This window comes from Cupressus sempervirens, chromosome 5 (assembly GCF_028749045.1).
Source record: "Cupressus sempervirens isolate cs-2001-9-10 chromosome 5, ASM2874904v1, whole genome shotgun sequence".
Taxonomy (NCBI): Eukaryota; Viridiplantae; Streptophyta; class Pinopsida; order Cupressales; family Cupressaceae; genus Cupressus; species Cupressus sempervirens.
Genome location: NC_143122.1, coordinates 515,554,581 through 515,569,265, shown reverse-complemented (window position 1 = coordinate 515,569,265; position 14,685 = coordinate 515,554,581).

Sequence of the window (14,685 nt, the reverse complement as noted above, 5' to 3'; positions counted from 1 at the left end):
TAATTAGATTTTGTCGTGATCTCATGCTTTAATTTATATAATTTGCATATGTACTCATGTGATTAAAGTATTTTTGTACTTTATCTTATCTTGTAGGACATGTTTATGTTGTTATTGTGCCTAGTAATAATGATGAACAGACTGAGTATTGGCTAGTTAGATGTGTGGAACCTAAGAAAAAGTTGATATGTCATCAAGTAGATGATGATGGTTTTTAGTATCCAGTTGGGTCTGTCATTGTAGCTAGCACCTGGCTACGTAGATACCTAACAAGAAGAATTTTTTTACAAGCATTTGAAGACTACCAATCCAAAAAGAAGATTTTACACTATTCTCATTTGGTTGTGGCAACAAATATCAAATTAGAAAGATATAAGGGGAGACCTACCAATAAGATATTATGGACAATTTTAATGGACGAGCACAAGACAATCATAGATGCATTGCAAAAGAGAGAGGATGTAGATGGTACAATGGGATGAGTACATTTAAATCAAACACATGTGAGTTTTTTCTTTATTGTGTTATTTTAATATATGTACTTATATAATTTAATTACATGTATGTTTGCGCTACCAATACCAAATTAGAGAATTTATATATATTCCTCTTATTTAGGTCTCAATTACAATTTATGAAAATTTAGGTGTTAAAGTGGATCGAGCATCAACATCTTGTGGAATTCCACCTAGTGAGTACATACAAATTACACATATATTTACATAGTTCAGATACCTCATATTAATTTATGTGTTTATTAACATGTGTTTTTGTTTTACAATTTTATTTTACAGGACCTCATTTGAAGAGATGTGCTGAACCAATTTTATATTTTGAGTTCACTTCTATATATTTATCATTGACACTGTCTTACATATATTGTGAAATATGTTGTACAAACAAATTTAAAAATAGGAGTTTACTTCTATTTGAAAGTTAAATGTGTGCACTTGATATTATAAATTAATTGTCAATTTAAGTAATGGCTTCCTATTTTTTTCCATTACTTTTACATTCAAACATGTTTAAATTAATGTTTGTTTGGAGTTTCAAATTTCTATTGATTGTAATTAATAACCCTTCACTTGTACATGATAATTTAAATATCATTACTCATTTTATTGATTATATGCTATTGTTATGTTGATAATTGACATGTATGTTTAACCATGTTAACCATGTTAAGTGAGAGGGAGGGAAGGAGGAAGAGATGGAGAGAGATGGAGGGAGGGATATGGGGAGGGTTATAAGTGCTTGTAATTTATTAGAAAGGGTTATCAGAAAGGGTTATAAGTCCTAAAAGTAATCTTTTCTAATGTGTCCTAGTACATTCTAATATTTCCAAGAGGTTTTGATGGGTCATATGTGGTCATAAGAAACCTAAGGACCCATTATGACTCCTTGGAACCCATTCATACTATTAACACACTTTATGAACCCTTAGAACACATTAATCATTGTAGGATACACTTTAGGGTTGTAATGTGTCCTATTCAATCCTATTTTTTCCTAAGGAGTTTTAGTGGGTCCTAAGTGGTTCTAGGAATCCTTGAGACTAATTACAACCTCCTAAGAACCATTATGACCCATTATGAGCCTTTATAGCATATTAGTTATTGTAGGACACTGTTTAGAGGTCTAATGTGCCTTAATGAGTCATATGTTCTAAGGGGACATTAGGGATTTTTAGGACCAATTATTACACCCATTAGGTCTCATTAGGACACATTAGGATCCACTCACACACATTAGGACCCATTAGACCCCATTAAAACCTCTTATAACACATTAACCATTGAAAGACATAGTAATGTGCCCTAAGTGATCCTAATATCTCACAAAGGATCATGATTGGTCCTATGTGGTTTGAAAACCCGTTAATATTGTTTAGGGTGCACATTATGACCATTTAAAACATATTAAAATCCATTAATTCCTCTTAGATAATCTTAAGGGGCATTTAAGACACACTACTGGGTTATAATATGCCCTAATGGGTCCTAATGTGTCTTAAGGGGTTCTAATGTGTTTTAAGTGATCCCATGACCTTTTAGAACCTATTAGGAACCCTTATAATCCATTAGGGACCATTAGGATTCATAAGAACCAATTATAACCCCTTTGAACACATTCACCATCATACGATACACTACTATGTCCAAAGGCATTATAATAGTTCCTAAGTGGTTGTAATCAGTCCTAATGTTTCCTCTTGGATTTTAAACTGTGGTCTTAATATATCATGAAGGGTCATAATGGGTTCTTAGTGGTCCTAGGACATCTTAGGGTCTATTAGGATCTCTTAGAACACATTAACTATAATAGGACACACAAATGGGATGTTAATGATTCTAATGTATCATAAGGGGTCATAATGGATTGTAAGTGGCCCCAATATATTAGGACCAATTAGGACACATTAAAACTACCTCAATTGGTTATTTAATTACTTGGGATGTAAGAAAACCTAAGTCAACATTACAAGGAACCATCTAGGTACATGACTTTCCTAGGTACATAATCGTATGAACATATGTACATAGCCTTGATGAGAAAATGTGTGAAAGGAAGGGTATCACCCATTATTTCACTAAAAAAACTTCAATCGTTTCCTAAATTTTATAAATTTGAATTTTTAGGATGAAAAATATTTATAATTTAGTAGGTCAATTTTATTTTTATGAATCTCAATGCATAAATTTAATGTGATATTTATCCAATAATCTTTTTGATATCAATACTAATGCTCTAAAAATAGTTAAAATTATTGTTCATGTAGCATTTATAATTACAAAATGTGTCATATATTCATGAATAAAATATGTCGCAACAAAGACAATGATTTGAATACTTAAAACATGATGAAACATAATAATATATACTACATACACTAGAATGATAAGAAGTCATAAAAAAATAGTACATGGTCTAACACGTCATAACATGATCTATGAAGTCAAAAAATACATATAATATAGTTAACTATCCTAATACAAAGTGTATCAAAATAAATAATATCTGTCATAAAAACACAATCTAAAGGTGCCACCAAGACCTAATCTTTCTAATTGAATGTCCTCTTTACTCCACGTGAAGAGGAATCAAATGGATCATCTTGTGTAATATGAGTTGTCTCATCATGTGGGACACCCTGTGAGGTAGATGGATCATCCTATGTGACAGGAAGAGGTGCACTGTGTTGAGATAATGGGTGTTGCACGCATTGCATAATATTGTTATTTTATTATTTTATTTTATTATGTAATGTTTTACCTAGATGGACGTGCAACATGTAAAGATTCCCATGGAATATTTTTGATGAGTTGTATTGTAACATTGTGATAATATTTTATGTAATTATTTAATATTGGGGAAAAGAATTAAATGCCCAATATTAAATGTGGGGTCAGTGGGTTAGGTAGCACATGGTTTATGTAATACCACTTGGTGGTTTTGTGGGACTTGCTACTATATAAGCAGCCACAAGGGTAGTTTTTGTAGAGAGAGAGAGAGTGACAAGGAGAAGACAAAAGGCAAGAGTCGAGCAGGACAAGGCTTGACAGGTTAGCCAAGGGAGCATTTGTGAAGGTTGAAAGCATGGCATGGGATGTGTGGATTCATGCTTGTTCACATAGTTTGGTCGGTTGTGGCTATGGCTATGAAAGCTTCTATGGTTGTATGGAAATGGTATTTTTGCTGAATAATACATGATGATGGATGCTTTTGGAGGCTGGGCTTTTTCCCTCAATGAGGGTTTCCCAGGGTATATCTTGTGTCACAATTTTGTGGGTATGTTTTCTATTCTCTTGCATGTGGATTTTAATTTCGTGTTTATTTTAGATTTATTATGGGTTATGTGGAAATGGTTATATTCTTTATTGCCAAGTTTCCTTACAAGTGGTATCAGAGCTACGGTTTTATTATTGTAACCCTAGATTGAATCCATGAGAATGCATGAGAGGATAAAAGAAAGGGCAAGATATATGAATGATTTATTGCAGATCTAAGGGTTTTGGATTTGTTGTTATGATGGGATGTTAAAATATTTGGGCATGTGAAATTGGTGGAGAAAAGGATTTGTTCAGATGTTTCATTTAAATGAGGGTTTTGGGGGTTAGCTTGTAGAAATGACCTCCTGGGTAAAAACAGACCTCACCATTGGATCCGGGTCGACATTTCCATAAAACTTGATATATAATATGCCCTAGTTTGGCCATGTTCAGAGGAAATGAAAGAGTTTTTTTGGTTTCAGCCTATGATGGCCGTCAAATTTAATCCCGTCAAAATTTTCGTCACTGAAAAAATAAAAAATGAAAAATCGTACTAAAAAATGGTAAAAAGACTATCTTAGTAAAACGGCCATAACTTTCTCTCAGAATATTGGATTTCAGAGTTCTTATAGGCGTTGGAAAGCTAATTCAGAGCACTACAAGATGGTGTAGGTTTGGTTCTATAATTTTGAGATTTTGTTAGGTTTTAAGATCCCTAAAGTCAGATGTTATTTATTTTGAGCACGAATTGGGGCATAACTTGGGCATACGGAGTCGGATTTTGGACTTCGAGTAGTCAACGGAAAGCTCTTGGAGAGATCTACACATTGGTTTAGATTTAGTGTAGATTTGGTATGATTTATTTGTTGATATATTGATCTAAATAGCTTATAGATATATTTTGACTATGGTAACATTGTGAGTTTATGGCATTGGAGATTTAAGATTTGATGTCATTGTATACTCAGTTCATATCTCAGATTGGTCTCATGATGATATGGTTATCAGTGTTTGGTTTGGATATGCATGATGACTTGTTGGATCTACAAGTTGTGTAGTGTTGTAAGCAGTCTATACTTACAGGTTGCATTTATAGCTTGGTTATGGGTTGTCTTTGCCCATTGATCTTTCATTATTGATGCATATTCAGATTGGTGGCTTGGATTTGGATTGTCTATGCCCTAAGTCACATGATTTTATCTTCATGTTGAAGGGATGAGATGTTGTTACCAGGTACAGTCATGGTGGAGGATTGTGGTTGACTATTTTATGCTGACAAGTTGGACACTTTGAGAGCCAGATGCTCGGTTTATGGATGTGATCATGGTGGTATATCTTCTTGGTTGAGGATCATGGTTATTTGATTTCTTTTAAGGAGCTCATGATGTGCACTTTGATTTCTTTGATGGTTTGATGCCTTGGTTGATTCTCATGGTTAGAGGATGGGTTTTTCATCATGATGTCATAGATAGCTTGGATACTTTGTTTAGTGGGAGCTTGTGACAGTGATGGGGTGATAGTGCAGGATTAGTTCCTAGTTTGATTTGGATCTTCATATAGGAGATGGTTTTCTTCATGGTGTGTGGAGATGGTTGCATCTTGAGGACTCACAGGGTTCTTGGCAAAGGTGTGGTTTATATTTTTTTATTTGGCATGTTATCCTTGGTATGAGGATGGTTTCATTATTATGTCATGGTATACTCTTGATATGCGTTTAGAGTTGTGACATGTTATGGTGTGTTCATATGGAGCATGTTATCTCTTTAGTTGAGATGGTAAGATCATGTTGTCATGTTTATGTTCCTGAGGCCATGGTTGGAACTTTGACATTGATCTTGGTTTAGTTTCTTGGTATTGAGTACACTGATCATAAGCTGGATACTTCATGATATTGCTATGTTGCATTTGGAGTGGGCATGGATTGATTGGTTACAGGTGCTCATGGATACTTAGAGATGGTGGTGATGCTGATTTCTCTTGGATTAGAGAAGTATTTGTTGGGATGGTTGATGGTTTCAGCAGGAAGTCCGAGGGGCAGTCACCTGATATGGACTTGAGAGGAGATTGTTCTTAGATGAGTCTTGGTTGGAGACTTGGGTATCTTGATGAGCATTCTTATTCCCCACTCTTGGTCTACTCGACGGTTTGCTACTTGAGAGGTATAGCCCATTGTTTCTCTCAGTTGCATTATATTTATGCTTGTCTTTCATGGATATGGATCTTGAGCTATGGTACATGAGTTAGTTCTAGAAGGTTTATTTGAGAGATGGTTTAGCATTGGTTATCTCCATGTGCATATGTTGTTATGCTGGTTGAGTTTGGGAGATGGTTTTATATTGGGCATGTTCCTTAGATTAGGAATGGTTATTCCTTGGTTTATTGAGTTTGATCTTCTTGTGAGAGGCTTACATCCATGATGAGTTATATGGTATGGTTTGGGTGTTGTTGATGCTTCTTGTTGGGGTTTTATTGAGGAGATCATACTTGCACAGTTTACATCTAGAGGTGTGTGTAGAAGGACATGATACAGGTTATGATTTGCATGGTTTCTCTGGTCTTGGTTATCTTCCTGGATGTTCAGTTTTGCTTACATTGGATTTGAGATTGGTTAGAGATTGTGATCACTGGTTTGTGGTCATGTATGTCATGTGAGAGATGACATGGTTATTTCTTTATCTCTTTCCTCTGTTGGTTGTGGTGAACTTGGGAGACTATTGGAGACTTGTTATGAGAGTTTTTTCTTGCAGGATATTAGTTTATGTATTGTGGATGTCCTTGATACTACATGGATTCACTTCTTTGAGATGTGTTGAGTGGATTGGTTATAGATTTGACATTATCTTTTGCAGTGGGAGCTTCTTGATATATATGTGGCAGGTATTGCTCTTGAGGCTTGTGATTGCAGGTTGCAGATTGGATATGTTGGTGATATGAGATTCACTTGTTATACCTTTGAGGTATGGATAGTTGGATGGGTTTGGCACTTGTTGTGGGTGCTATTTCAGCTATGGATATTTTGACAACTACGGATACATGTGATTACCTTTGGATCAGGTTTTTGTGCTTGGAATTTCAGTTGGTATAGGATTTTATGATCTTCTAATGCAACAAGTTGGGTGGTTTTCTCTTTGGATGGCTTCTATGTATGTCCAGTGGGAGTGGCATAATAGGAGGTGAGATCATTCATGTTCGAGATGCTGGATACTTTGATTTTGTTGCAAGTACCAGAATGGAGCACTTGGTGTATTTTGATCCATGATGGTGGATGTGCTAGGAGTGATTGTTCCCTTGTTCATTTATATGGCTACGGATTGACCCTATGCAATGTATACAACAAGTGGGAGATTGTTGAGATAATGGGTGTTGCACACATTGCATAATATTGTTATTTTATTATTTTATTTTATTATGTAATGTTGTACCTAGATGGACGTGCAACATGTAAAGATTCCCATGGAATATTCTTGATGAGTTGTATTGTAACATTGTGATAATATTTTATGTAATTATTTAATATTGGGAAAAAGAATTAAATGCCCAATATTAAATGTGGGGTCAGTGGGTTAGGTAGCACATGGTTTTAGCACATGGTTTATGTAATACCACTTGGTGGTTTTGTGGGACTTGCTACTATATAAGCAGCCACAAGGGTATTTGTTGTAGAGAGAGAGAGAGAGTGACAAGGAGAAGACAAAAGGCAAGAGTCGAGCAGGACAAGGCTTGACAGGTTAGCCAAGGGAGCATTTGTGAAGGTTGAAAGCATGGCATGGGATGTGTGGATTCATGCTTGTTCACATAGTTTGCTCGGTTGTGGCTATGGCCATGAAGGCTTCTATGGTTGTATGGCAATGGTATTTTTGCTGAATAATACATGATGATGGATGCTTTTGGAGGCTGGGTTTTTTCCCTCAATGAGGGTTTCCCAGGGTATATCTTGTGTCACAATTTTGTGGGTATGTTTTCTATTCTCTTGCATGTGGATTTTAATTCCGTGTTTATTTTAGATTTATTATGAGTTATGTGGAAACGGTTATATTCTTTATTGCCAAGTTTCCTTACACACTGGGAAAGCTACCAAATGCAACAGTGGTGAGGTCTTGTAATTTACAATACACACATTTTTAAAATTTGATAAAGAGCATTTAATGAACTATGTATGTACATAAATCACAATACTGACCTCAAAGGATGATGTAGGTACGTCCATTTGGCTAAGTCCCATACTCTTAGCAACACTCATGGTGACGTAGTCCTAAAATTATGGATACATAAACATTGAGTCAAAATTATATATACATGAATATTTACAAAGTATGTAAACTAAAACGTACATAATTTGTACACTACATTTTTTATACACTATAAAAACATGTATATAATCATACTGGAGTAGTCACCACTATCATAGATGTGTCAACAGGTATGCTTGCATGATGATCAAAAGATGGAGTCAAAAATAAACTATATGGATGAGTATGATCCATCTCCTATTCGTAAAATGAAAACACATAAAATATATACATGAGTCAAAATTGTTCAAATTATAAGTTAATAACAATGTACATACATAAAAATAGTACAAATTATTTTTCTTTAGTCAAAAGTTCATATCATATGTATTTGAGGCTGTGCCTCAGTGGTAACTGGATCAGGACCTCTACTAACATCAAACTGTGTAGCACCGGACAATCCCTACAAAATTAGGTAAAAAGAACATATGAGCACATGTTATTAAATTTGAGTTCAAATGTACATTTTTATAGTATAATTCAAAGTGCATACTATATGAGGGATGCCAACATCTGTAGGTCTCAAAAAAAGACTATACTGCCTCCTAGGAGGAACAATATCATCCATCCTCTGTTATTTCAAAAGTCCAAATTAATATGGTTAATACAATTGCACATGTATGTAGAAAGTAAATAATTATGTACTTTCTATTTAAGTTTTAATTAAAATTTTATCTACTGCTCTTGACTGTCTCTGGGCTCTCCCTACATGAGGTCAACAAATGATGACACATCAATCTCATCACTACCATCATCGTGGGCAGTGTATACATCATCATAAAAATCAACACCCTCGGCATAATGGTCATCGTGCACTGCACAACTTCACTCTTAGGGCCTCTGCATATGCCTCCATAGCTAGTACAAATATGTCCAAGTGGACAAGCATGTGTCGTCTGCGTCCACTGCTGTAGTAAATTGCCTGAAAAGGCACTCAAAGAGGTAAAAGCATATGAAACTGCACAATGATGGTGTGGAGATGGTATAATGGGCATAGGAAGAGATACAAGGGGCTAAGGTTGCCTGTGATTTCTCATTCTATCACTCAGATTTGCCCTAGGCCTATCCCGAGGCATCCCTCCACCAACCTCCTGAAATGATCTAATATCAAAATAATTGGGTTTCAAACCCAATTCAAACTCAGCCCATAGCTTCCTAAGGAAGTACATGGGTACCTCATGATTAGCGTGTGGTGGATGGTCAAATACCATCCACCACCACTCCCAAAATTGTGTTGTTATGCATGGATGTGTGCACCATATAATTGAAATACGAGGCTTCCTCTCATTAATCTCCTCACCCGTCTTAGGATTTATAAAATAGATTTTAAAATTTCCTTTACCTGTTTTGAGTTTATGGACCTCTCTATATGAGAAGCCATCAGAATAGAAGGCATGCATGTTTTGCCTCCATAATCTAAATGAATCAACCTCACAATCTAGATGTTGTATGGCATAAATGATGCCTTGCATGCTATCTGCAAGGTATAGTAGGTGAGCAGGGGGTGTGCCTAACATTTGATAGCTTGAATATCTTGCATGAGGTCATTAAATTTATGTCTCATGCTCTCTCATAGATCATCTACACTGGGTGGTGGAGGAGGACTAGGTGGTCGTGGAGGTGGAGGTGGAGATGGAGGGGGTGGAGGCAGGGGTGGGGGAGGGGGAGGGGGTGGCAATAGGTCCATAAAATATAATTTGCATATATGTTTAAACAACATAAAAAATGACAAAATTGCTATTTAATAAAATTTAAATCTAAAATATCAATTATATAAATGCGCAGATCTTTAAAACCATATCAATTAAATAAATAAAGTTAAACACTTAAGTAAACTTTAATGTTAATGCCAATTGAACATTATACTGAATTTAAGTCTAATCATAAATAATACTCCAAAAGACTATATTAATAAATCAACTATATAAATCTAGTTTTAATGTTAGATATGAACTTGTTTTGTGTATGCAAGTTCAAGGGAACATGTTTTTGATATTAAGGAAAAGGATGTGAAAGTGCCCAATAGTCTAACCATTGTTTTGTTAGATTATGATCTAGATCCTAAATGGAATTACTTTATGAAATCTATTGTAGTGATTTTTTATTATTAATTTTTTTATATTGAATGCTAGATTAGTTATATTCCTATTCTATTTAGTTTTTAAAGTCTTGTTGAAAAAAATATTGCAGTTATATGTTTCTGTCGTAGACCCCTAACTAACCTTATAAATAGGGAAAATATATTTTGATACTCCTATAAGATTTGTTATTCAACACTATTTATACATTTATTTGACCTACTAAACTTGTGAGGAAATGCACAAAATCATTAAGAAATATAAAGATAAGATGATATAAAAATGAGGATAATTAAGATTATGGAAGGAAAGTATGAAGAAATTGCAGGAGGACTAAGAATGCAACTCCTAATGTGTTGTTTGTTTTAGGGTTCTTTGCCTCAAAATTGTTTACCTCTTCTATATTCAAGTATCTAGATAAATTTTTATGTACACTTAGTTTGTGACACTGAGGGAATTGTATTCTCATTATGGATTATATGTTGATCTCTGGATCAAACAAAGTTAAGATTATGGCAAGGTTATGGTTTAAAATTTTGTTATGTTTAGGGTTTTCATGATGTCTAAGCTTAAGATTATTATAATGATAATGACTAATGCTAGGGTTTACCTAAGATTATAGTTTTCTAGTTAGAATTATATTTAGGTTTTAGATATTTATTACGGTGCTATTGTTTAAAGGGTATATAATAGACGACATTAGGATGAGAGTTAATGTTACAATTAGAATGAAAGCTTAGAGATAAAATTATGGTTTGTTTTGTATTTATGATTATAGTTCATCCTAAATATTATCCGCTAATGCAAACTATAAGTCTAGATCCTAATTCTAATACATGAACCCTATCCCTAACCATAATAATCCTAATTCTAATCATAATACTTAAACTTATAATTTATCTTCTTTAGTAATTTAAATCTTAACTTATTATTTAACAATCGTTATGAATTTTGAGCTAATATAACTTTTCTTCCCTCTAAATCTCTATGTTGGAATGTTTTATATTAATTTCATTTTCTAATTATGACCAAAGTCTTTTTACTATTAGAAAACTTTGTATTATATTAATCACATCTTTTATAATTACTTTTGGATGCTTACTTGTCTTCCATCTGCAAACTACTCTTGGTTCATCCAAACATTAGCCTCAGTAGTTTCAATGATTAAAATAAAATACGTTTTCTTAATTTTGATTTGTAGGTGGAAGCAACTTCACAAATTATCATTTTTCTTAAGGTTTTTTAATGAGTTGTTGGATATAAACCTTAATTATAAACCTTAATCATAAATCTTAAATGTACACCTTAATTATAAAAACTAAATTATAATACTTATCATATTTATATTCTCGAATTGAATACAAATCCTAATACTAGATCCTAATCTTAAATGTTAAATGTTAAACTGGGGGATTGTATTCTCATTATGGATTATATGTTCATCTCAAGATCAAACAAAGTTAAGATTATGGCAAGGTTATGGTTTAAATTTTTGTTATGTTTAGGGTTTTCATGATGGCTAAGCTTAAGATTATTATAATGATTATGACTAATGTTAGGGTTTACCTAGGATTATAGCTTTCTAGTTAGAATTATATTTAGGTTTCAAATATTTATTATGGTGCTATTTTTAAAAGAATATATAATAGATGGTGTAAGGACGAGAGTTAATGTTACAATTAGAATGAAAGCTTAGAGATAGAATTATGATTTGTTTTATATTTATGATTATAGTTCATCCTAAATATTATCTGCTAATGCAAACTATAAGTCTAGATCCTAATTCTAATACATGAACCCTATCCCTAACCATAATAATCCTAATTACAATCATAATCCTAATTCTAATCATAATACTTAAACTTATAATTTATATTCTTTAGCAATTTAAATCTTAACTTATCATTTAACAATTGTTATGAATTTTGAGCTAATAGAACTTTTCTTCCCTCTAAATCTCTATGTTGGAATGTGTTTTATTAATTGCATTTTCTAATTATGACCAAAGTCTTTTTCCTATTAGAAAACTTTGTATTATATTAATCACATCTTTTATAATTGAATACAAATCCTAATACTAGATCCTAATGTTAAATGTTAAATATTAAACCCTAACTTTATATGTAAATCATAGTTAAGGTCAAGATTAGGGTTTAACATTTAAGCTTAATATTTTTATTTAGAATTAGGAGAAGGGCTTAGCATTTTTTATTATTTTTAGGATAAAGGTTTAGCATTTAGGATAACTTAGTTAGGCCAAGGGTTAAGAATTTAGGATAAAGGTTTAGGATAAGGGTTAGACTTGAGATTAGAATTTAAAACTTAATGTAAAGGTTTAATATTTTGTATTAGGTGCATGTTTTACCATCTAAAGTACAATTTTAGCATTTATAATTAGGGATGAGATTATAATATCATTGACAACTATAGTTTAGTATTTGAAGAGTTTAGAATTTTTGATTTTAAATTATCATTTACTATAACTTAGGGTTATTGCTTAGGTATGGATCTAATATTTAGTATTTAATACTTTAGATTTATGTAAATCTTTTATGATTAGGGTTAGCATTTTAATAAAAGTTAGAGATTGTATAAGGGTTAGGATTTAGGGACAGGGTTTGGATTACGAATATTAATGTTTAAGATAAGGGTTAAGTATTTAGGATAATATTTTATCATTTAAGGTTAGGATTATGGTTTGACATTTATAATTAGTACTTGGTTCTGAGGATACTTATTTAACTATTTATATTAGAGTGTAGGTTTTAGAAAATTAAGATTATGGTTAGGATGACAGTAAGGGTTATGATTAGAGTTTTGGTTAAAATTGGGATTATAGTTAATCCTAAATGTTTTCCCTTAATCCAAAACTATTAGTGTAAATCCTATGCCTGATACTTGAACCCTAACCCTAACCATAATAATAACCTTGATGTAAAGTAAGGGGGCACATTATGTAACACCTAGCCAAGGGATCCAAAGAACCAACCAAAAGTTTTACTAAGCAAGCAATAGCATGTACAATAATTTACATAAAAAACATAAGAGATTACATTTTTTAATGATTCCTTAATGAGCACATTTACATTTCATTTTTAAATAATTATAAGTACTAAAAGTAAAATAAATAACACACCCACATGAAAGAATAACTACAAGTTCAATCCATTTAAATAATATACATTTGTTCCGAATGCCACTTGGCAAATTAATTTGGAATGCACAATCATCCATTGTACATGTCACAGGGTATGAAAGGCTAAAAGAATATACATTTATAAAATAGTTTACATCATCCATTTGTGATCCATGAAAGAAAGTACAATACAATAAGTAAAATCATTAAATACTAAGTTTTGTGTTTGGATCCCTTAGCAGAGTGTTATGTTATTAAATACTTAGTTATATGTGTAGGGTTTTATTGTATAGTTATATGGTTAGGTCAAGGTTAAAGACAAGTACAAATATAGTTAGTTTTATGGTTTACAAACTAATCTAAAATTAGTCACTATTTATTTGAAATCAACATTTATTTTTAATTGCATGTTTAAACAATGAATTTACATTTATAATATAATCTTTCAACATTGTAATTTACATATTAAATACAATTCAAAACATCTAAAATAATAATTTTTAAATGAACATCTATGAAACTATTATTTAAATTAACAGATACAATAATCTAAAAGATAATACTCATTAATAATGAAAATTTACAATTTTATGTATATTAAAACTGAAAAAAATAATAAATTGACAGTATATAAAACGTAAAACTAAAAATAATTAAGTAAAATAGTACAAAACATAATAAAATACCTGGTATGTTAGAAAATAGCAGCAGGGGGCAGTCGGTAGAGGTTAAAAATGGGCTCCCGTATTGCTTTGAAATTAGGCTCTCATTTTCTAAATGGTGAAAATGACATCAAATTGGCTAAAAAGGGGGTATTTGTAACTTTTTCAAATCGGGTACCCAATTTTTAAAATCAAGTACCTGATATTTTACAAATTGGGTGCTCGATTTTAAAGTAGTTTGGGCACCCAATCTGCTTTTCAAAAATTAGGTATCCAATTTTCAAATCACAGCTCGGGTACCTGAAGCATGATTTTAGAAATGGGTATCCGATTCTAAGCAAATCGGGTACCCATTTCTGAGAGGTCCAATTCTGTGGATTTGACATCCGAAATTGTGACCCAACTTTGTGCTTATAACCATTGAGTGCAAGATTATGTTCTTGACACCGTACCAGAACCTTTTCAAGATTCATCATTGCTTCCTCAAAAGTGACTCCAAATTTTGTGAAATCATCCATATATATTTCCATACAATCATGTGATATATTAGCAAAGATGCTAATAACGGCTCGTTGGAACTTTGCAGGAGCATTACATAGACCAAATGGTAAAACAAAGTATGAAAAAGTACCCCATGGCCATGTAAATGTGGTCTTTTCTTGATCTTCAGGAGCAATACTAATTTGTTTATAACCACTATACCCATACTAAAAAGAGAAATACTTCTTTCTAGCTAGTGTCTAGAACTTG